The sequence below is a fragment of the Ornithodoros turicata genome, chromosome 5 (genome assembly GCF_037126465.1).
Source record: "Ornithodoros turicata isolate Travis chromosome 5, ASM3712646v1, whole genome shotgun sequence".
Taxonomy (NCBI): Eukaryota; Metazoa; Arthropoda; class Arachnida; order Ixodida; family Argasidae; genus Ornithodoros; species Ornithodoros turicata.
The window spans coordinates 17,053,309-17,061,003 of record NC_088205.1 but is presented as its reverse complement, the minus strand read 5'-3'; the positions used below and the strand labels follow the sequence as shown (position 1 = coordinate 17,061,003).

General features: G+C 44.5%; 2 non-coding genes across 2 annotated transcripts; one reads left to right on the top strand and one right to left on the bottom strand.

Moving 5' to 3' along the window:
- Window positions 1-1,370: 1,370 nt before the first annotated feature.
- Trnat-ggu (transfer RNA threonine (anticodon GGU)) lies at window positions 1,371-1,443 on the bottom strand. Its single transcript has one exon. It is a non-coding gene; the product is annotated as a tRNA-Thr (tRNA).
- A 241-nt stretch (window positions 1,444-1,684) lies between these two features.
- On the top strand, window positions 1,685-1,757 carry Trnat-ggu (transfer RNA threonine (anticodon GGU)). The gene has a single exon. It is a non-coding gene; the product is annotated as a tRNA-Thr (tRNA).
- Window positions 1,758-7,695: the final 5,938 nt, after the last annotated feature.

Below are 7,695 nucleotides of genomic sequence, written 5' to 3'. Positions count from 1 at the left end.
TTTTAGACTGAAGACAAAGTATCATGTCCGGAGAACGCCGATATTTCGAACAGCAACCAACCTCAGGCAATCTTCCTACATTGGATTGCTGGATTTCCCCCGTTTCATCCTTTACATATTTCGGGCCTGACTTGATTCGGATAAAATCTGATTCATGCTACAGTATGAACAGAGGTAATTCCAATTGAATGATGGCACTACAATGTTTGAGAGTTAATTCCGACATTTCACCGAACTGCCATTTAACGGTATAACACTGGCGCGCGCACACACACACACACAGACGCACACACGCAAAATGTACAAAAAATACTGTTCTGCAACATACACATACCTAATGCATTTTATACACATTCTACCGTCGCAGACCTTTAATACATACTCGTTTAAGTTAGTACCACATAAATAAGACGAAGTTCAATAATGCGTAATTGTAACAAGTTAGCCAAAGCCTCTAAGTGAATAAGGTCAAGGGGTCCCAGCACATTTACTTCTTCTCTTGCCATCATCCCAACACTATAATGCTTTACGACATGTGCCGTTTATGGGCAAGTTAATAAAGATATCAAATCAAATAATGTCACAAGTCAGAAACCATCATTGCAGTCCCGAGTACATTCGTTTTGACAGGGAGAAAATAATGCGGAAGGATTCCCCGGTTTCGTTGTCGTACGAGTCCCGCTAAGGAACGGGGAAGCCAGACAGGCCACTACGTATATTTCATCTATCTGTTACGGGAGCCGGTTTTTTTCCGCCGTCACCCACTGCTTGGCCTTATTTCGATCTTGTAATCGAAAGCCTTCCTGCTTGGTAACTGGGCTTTCCTACGTAAAGTATGCAGCGCTTCTTATACGCACAAAGGCGAGAAGTGCCAAAGCAATGGCAGAGCACGGGTTTTCAGCTGAGGTTCGTTTTCGGGACCTTCATGTATGTAATAGTCCCGAGTGCTCATTTGTTACTGAGGTGGGCGGTGACATCAGTATGTGATGGCTTGTGCAGTGCATATTCACATGAATCTTTTTCATATTACACTCTTAAAAATGATGGTGGTGGTGGTGATGGTGATGGTGAAAGAGATGAAAGGGCTAAAAAATGATGGTGGTGGTGATAGTGGTGATGGTGAAAGGGCTGGCCGTTGTCTGCCTCACAGAGGTAGGCAACGTCACGTCACGACTGACGTCCTGGGGGAATGTGCGTCCTAGACCGACTTCTAAGGAAACTGTGCCTATACATATGTCTGAAAGCGTTTGAGGAAAACCCAGGAAAAACCCCAGACCGCACGGCCGGCACCGGGATTCGAACCCGGGTACCGCCCAGTCTCGACGTGACATGGCCACCAACGATGAAAGATGAAAGTCACTGAAAAGGTTGGCTAGCTGTGGGGATCGAACCCACATCTTCTGGATTACCGGTCCAGGGCTCTACCAATTGAGCTAAGCTAACATGCCTTTCCAGCGACTTTCGGGGTGCGTCATCTGAAGGGACGACAAACCAGCCACTCACTCTCACTCTTACATTTTTGCTCACTCATACACACATTCATACGCCGCTTGCGTCGATTTCCGTCGTATGAATGTGTGTATGAGTGAGCAAAAATGTAAGAGTTAAAGGAGGGTGAGTGAGAGTGAGTGGCTGGTTTGTCGTCCCTTCAGATGACGCACCCCGAAAGTCACTGGAGAGGCGTGTTAGCTTAGCTCAATTGGTAGAGCCCTGGACCGGTAATCCAGAAGATGTGGGTTCGATCCCCACAGCTGGCTAACCTTTTCAGTGACTTTCATCGTTGATTTCTTAGGCAATTTGAGGCTTTGTTTTATCTGTCCCTTCTATGTTGTTCCAGCCTCAGAACATCAGTTTACCTCTTGGCCACCAACTTCACCGCGTAGCATGCTCCTATCCAACCATCATCCCAGAATGACATCGTTCTCGTTGGTAGAAGAGCAAGGGTGCAGGCGAGCTGGTACATTGTAAAACGACGATAAAACCAGAGACACGGAACAGAAAGCAGACAACACGACACATTCTCATCCCTCTCGTTCTCGTCCCTGATTGGTTAAAAACGGGGGCGTACGCCTTTTTGGAACACTTATGCAGTTCAAAAAAATGCGTTCGGCCCTCTCTTTCAACGAACTCCGCATGAGTGATAAATGTATCATTCGATGCAATGGTTGGCCTTCAGCGTGCTATGTGGCGAACTTCTGTTTTTAGATTGTAGGAGGTGTACACTCTTAAAAATGAACTTCACTTCATAGCACGCTCTTAGCCAACCATCATCTCAAATGATATCGTTATCTGCCCTGATTTGTTCAAAACGGTAGGCGTACGCCTTTCCTGTGACATTTATGCGGTTCATAATTGTCACAAAAATGGCGTATGCCTCCCATTTCAGCAAATCAGAGCAGATAACGATATCATTCGAGCTTATGGTTGGCTAGGAGTGTGCTATGCGGTGAAGTTCATTTCTAAGAGTGTACCCTTGAAACAGAACTTCACCGCATAGCACCGTGAGGGCCACGCAGAGTTGTACGTAACGCGTTACTAGTAATTAATTACTTTTCTCAGTAATTTTTAACGTAATCAATTCATTTTGTGAGCAAGTAATTTCCCAAGTAATCTGATTACAATTTTCAGTAATAATTACTGAGTAATCGATTACTTTTTTAACCTTCTGTCAACAATGGCAACCATTTTCAGCAAGCCAATCGGTTCTTTTGTTCCACCAGGAGTTCGACTGAAGCAATGACGCAGAGGTCACTGTGACGGCCATCTCTAGTCCACACATGTTCCATGCACACCACAGTAATATGATAATCCCTTAAAACCGCGACCTACTGGAGCAACAGTAAAATAGGTGACTGTATTGATAAATTGTGCGGGCTGAACATAACAATAATAACAAAACGAAGCAGATGTTTCGATGTTGTTTTAAATGTGTATATAAATCTGTAATAAACGCGTGTATGTGTTTTGTATGTTGCTTTCAAATGTATTTGTGAATTTCACTTATCATGTATGTTTGTGTCTCGTTAGAATTTGCAACAAGAGCTGCATGTTTGCACACTGCAGGCTTGTTGGCTTTGCTAGGGCCGACAATTTAAAAGTAACGGGAAAAGTAACGCGTTACATTTTTGATCGGTAACGTATTAAATTTTTGATGAAGTAATTTGTAACGGTAAAGAATTACTTTTCGCGCAGTAGTAACATTAATTGTAATCAATTACTTTATTCGAGTAACGTGTACAACTCTGAGACTCAATGCACAGAACAAAAAGGTGGCGGTATGTTTAGTAAAAAAAACGGAAAGGTAAGCCAGACAAAAACAAGCTTGCTATTCCAAAGAAAAAGAGAAGCAGAACAAAAAAAGATGGGAAAGAAGAAAGAAAAAGGGAAAGAAAGAAAGAGAAAAGAGGCACTATAGCAACGGAAGGATATCGTTATTATCACTTCTGAGTCGTGGAAAGCACGGGGAGTATGCCTTTTCCTGACAATTAACGTAACTGCACAAGCGTCACAAACAAGGCGTACGCCTCCCGTTTTTAACCAATCGGAGGGCAGAACTATATCATTCGGGATGGTGGTCCGTAAGAGCGTGCTATACAGTGAAGTCCTGTTTTAAGCGCGTGGGTCTCAGATGATGCGACGAGGGTGCTGGGAAAATCCCTACGGCAGAGGTTGAACAACAACAACAGATAAATTAATGACGATGACGCCACATGAGGTGCGGCCCACTACTCCAAGGCACAACGTGCAGGAGAAGATGGGCAGAGGGAGAAACTCCTCTTCACACACACACACGCATAAATGGGATGATGATGTTGTGGGTCATTCACCGCCGTTGTGGCGGTACATTTGCGCTTGTACCATTGCGCTTGTGGAAGGGATGAGAAAGTGATGATGATGGAAAGGTGTCCTATCAGAGCTCGTCCATTAGTCCAGTGCTGAAGAGGAACTCAGCAACAACTCGTAGGCCTTGCATCAGATGTGAGGGGTCCGACCATGGCCCGAGAATTTTGGCCAAGTCGAACTGGCGTTGACCGACGCGTTGCAGAGCACTTTCCATGAGGGCGCGCTCGCGATCGTACTGTCTGCAGACCAGGAGGGTGTGATGGAGGTCACCGCGCACACCACACGTGGAACAGAGGCTGGATGCGCCGACACCGAGGAAGTGTTTTAAAGCCGGCGTAAAAGCCACATTAAGTCTCATGCGGTGGAAGACTCTGGTAAAGGAACGCGGCATTCGGCGGGGGAGAGTAAGGGACAATGTGGGGTCAACGGAGTAAAGCAGAGAGTGGGTGGTGATGTCATGTTGCCATTGAGAGTGCATCTTGGGGCCAGTGAGGACCCAGAAGCCTCTTCAGAGATGCGTGAAAGGCGCAAAAACCGTGGAAAAGATTCGTGTGGTTCCAGGCTTGTTTTCTGCAAGCCTAGAAAAAGCTAAAACTCTTACGTCTGCATAATCGAATTCAAATGTTGCCCGAAAAATGTCGCAAAATCGCAACCGCTTCGAAGTATAGTCTAGAAGGCATATATTTACTAAAAGTGAAACGAGAAAGCTGCGTGTTAATGCCATGTGAAAAATCGCAAAATAATATTGAAATAATCAAATAAATGTCGCAACAAGGTCGATGATGCCACACAACTAACCAAGTTTAACCGGGGTTACGAGCCAATGGAAATGCTACGCTGTCGGCGGCGTGTTTTCTTTATTTATTCAATCTCTCCCAGTTATTTCCTTCGTCAACATCACCATCTTTCTTTATTTTTTGTAATTTTTCGGAAGGGAATTGGACCAAAATGCCACTTTCGTGTGATTGTCCAACGCATATGGTTCAACTCCTACAACAGAGCACGGCGTCGAGCCATGCCTATTGAAGGCGTGCTGGTATCTTGCGCTTCCTTTGAATTCCGCACGTATGAATGGTTCCTTTCGTAAGTAAAACGGCGGGCTTCTGCTTTACTTTCCTTTTTAGCGAACCGTCTTGCGTCGGGTACTTCGGCGGCGCCTGCGTTTCGTTGTCGAAAACGAAAAGCACCAAACAAAGACACTGTGCAGTTGCGGTGTGGGATACCTTGTGCACTTTGGGCGATGTTATGTAGGAGGAACTCGACGCAGCCTCGTACTGAATTCGTGCTATAAAATGTGAAACTCCTGACCACCCCTGTGTCTTACAAGACAGCATAATCATACGAAGTAGGACTTTTATCGCGGGCGAATGTTGTTGTCATATTTTGTCATATTGTCATATTTTATTGCCCGAAAAAGGAGTTCCAGTAATTCACTGTGAGGTGTCTGTTTATCCCCAGTCGCTTCGCGATGCTAATACAAAAATAAAATAAAATGTAAGGAAAAGGAGACTCAGAAAAGAAGCCTCAGGCCTCGATCACACATAAGAGAACCGCCACGTCGTCTTGGGTGTTCCCTTCAGATTTTTTATGCGATCATAGCACCGCGAAGCGACTGTGACCACGAGTAGAGTATACCAGTCGTAGACAGGTGGAAGTAGGAGAGCCGGGTGGTATGGGAGACAAAAAGGCGGTTTGCACGCATCCTGGGTAACTTCAGGGGAACTATCTGGCTGGAAAGCCAGTCAGAAATCTCGGAGGAAATCTCAGACGATGGTGGAACTACTATAGGTAGAACGTGATTCCCTCATCTTTAGGTGGCCTTGGGTCTATTCAGAGGGAAATTTATAAACTTTTATTTATTGTGAAGCCGGCCTAGGACGCACGATTTCCCTAAGCAACAATTCCTGAATGTCACACAAACGTATGCACTTTTCATGGTAGACGCCGATTCCATCCTACGTTTACCCCCGAACTGTTGATCAAAGTTGTTGTTCGAGTTATCTTTATATTTTTACAGCTCAATAGAAAGCGCAAATGCACTCTGTAGACGCATTCTGAGGGTACATGCACCCCATGACAGATTCGTAGCAAATCCTACACTCTTAAAAATGAACTTCCCCACATAGCACGCTCCTAGCCAACCATCACCCCGAATGACAACGTTCTCGCCCCTGATTTGTTGAAAACGGGAGGAGGAGCCTAGTTTGTGCCATTATGCACGGCACAAAATAGGCTCCTCCTCCCGTTTTCAACAAATCAGGGGCGAGAACGTTGTCATTCGGGGTGATGGTTGGCTAGGAGCGTGCTATGTGGGGAAGTTCATTTTTAAGAGTGTACTCCTTTTTCCACACGTGCGCGTATATGTCTGTGTGGTCCGGGACGAAGTTAAACGAAAGCTTCTCCTCTATCTCTCTCTTTTATTTTTTTTATTTGAGCCCAACAACACTCGAATACGAAAGTAATTCCCGGTTTCACCGTGGACTACAGATAAAACAAATGATATATTATGATATGCAATCCTGTGTACATGATACAGTGAAATATAGCGGTGTGTGGTCCATTGGTCGTACACGCTTAAAAATGAACTTCACCACATAGCACGCTTCTATAGCCAACCATTATCCCGAGTGACAGCGTTTTTTTCCCTGATTCGCTGAAGGCGGTAGGCGTACGCCATTTTAGTGACATTATGCAGTTCACAGTTGCCACAAAAATTGCGCCTTTCCCCTCCTCCCCGTTTTCATCAAATCGAGGGAGAGAACGTTGTCATTCAGGATGATGGCAAGGGGCATGCTATGCCATGAAGCTCTGTTTTTAGAGTGTAGTCCTTCTTTGTGGTCATAGTCTTTTCTTTTTTTGTAACATTTTGATGGCATATATTAGCCGTGTTTACCCATACCCCCCTTTATGTGCTGCCCTGGGAGCTTTGTAAGAGTCTTCATAGGTGAAATGAAAACATTAGCACCTCTCAATTTTATGAAAGTCTGTTCTAGTGGAAAAGACGACCCTACGTCCATTACACCTCACTAGGAGATTGACAATGCTCCTTCCCTCTATATAGAACTGGGGCTTTCACACACGGAGAGAAGCAGCGTTGATGCTGTGCTCTCGAAATGACCTCTTTGAACCGGTCCCAACTGCCCTGAATGTCAGCTTATTGGAGCAAACTATATTTTCGGTTCCCAGTGAAGCGTATTGAAGGGCCATGATTCAGGGCAATGCTGCGTATGCGTTGAAACGCACTGTAGAATTCTTTCTTTCCTTTCCTTTTTTTTTCCCTGTCCTTTTAAGTTTTTCGGCAGAATTACCTCGAAAAGTGATTCGCGGGAACTTAAGTTCGCGAAAAATGTTGGAGGCATTGTTCGGTTTATAACTTCAGTGGTGATCTTACGTCAGGTGACACTATAGTGATAAAAAGGTAAAAACACGGAAACCTATGTTTATAAGCAAATAAGCTTTCATACAAAAGTTTCTGTATTTTTATTTTTTATCGCTTGTGTTGACCGTACTTGGAAAGTTTCCGCATTCCTCGATCGTCAGGTGACACTCCAAGAAGTGCGTCGGAACAGTAACAAGACTATAAGATCAAAAAAATGTCGTGTGTAGCTCCCAGTAATTTTTTTCTTTGCAGCTATGTGCGTGTGAATACAGTTCAGTTCGCACGTTGTTCCTTCTTGAGCCTGTCCCGACTTTGTCGGGTCAAACATCTCCATATTTTTTATTTCTCAATCAATCAATCAATCACTTCTTGAGCGCACATTACCGGTAATTAAAAGTCATCATCTCGTAATAAAGTTGTTGTTGTTTGGATCGCTTCCAACGCTTTAAAACTATACCACTACACGACCATAC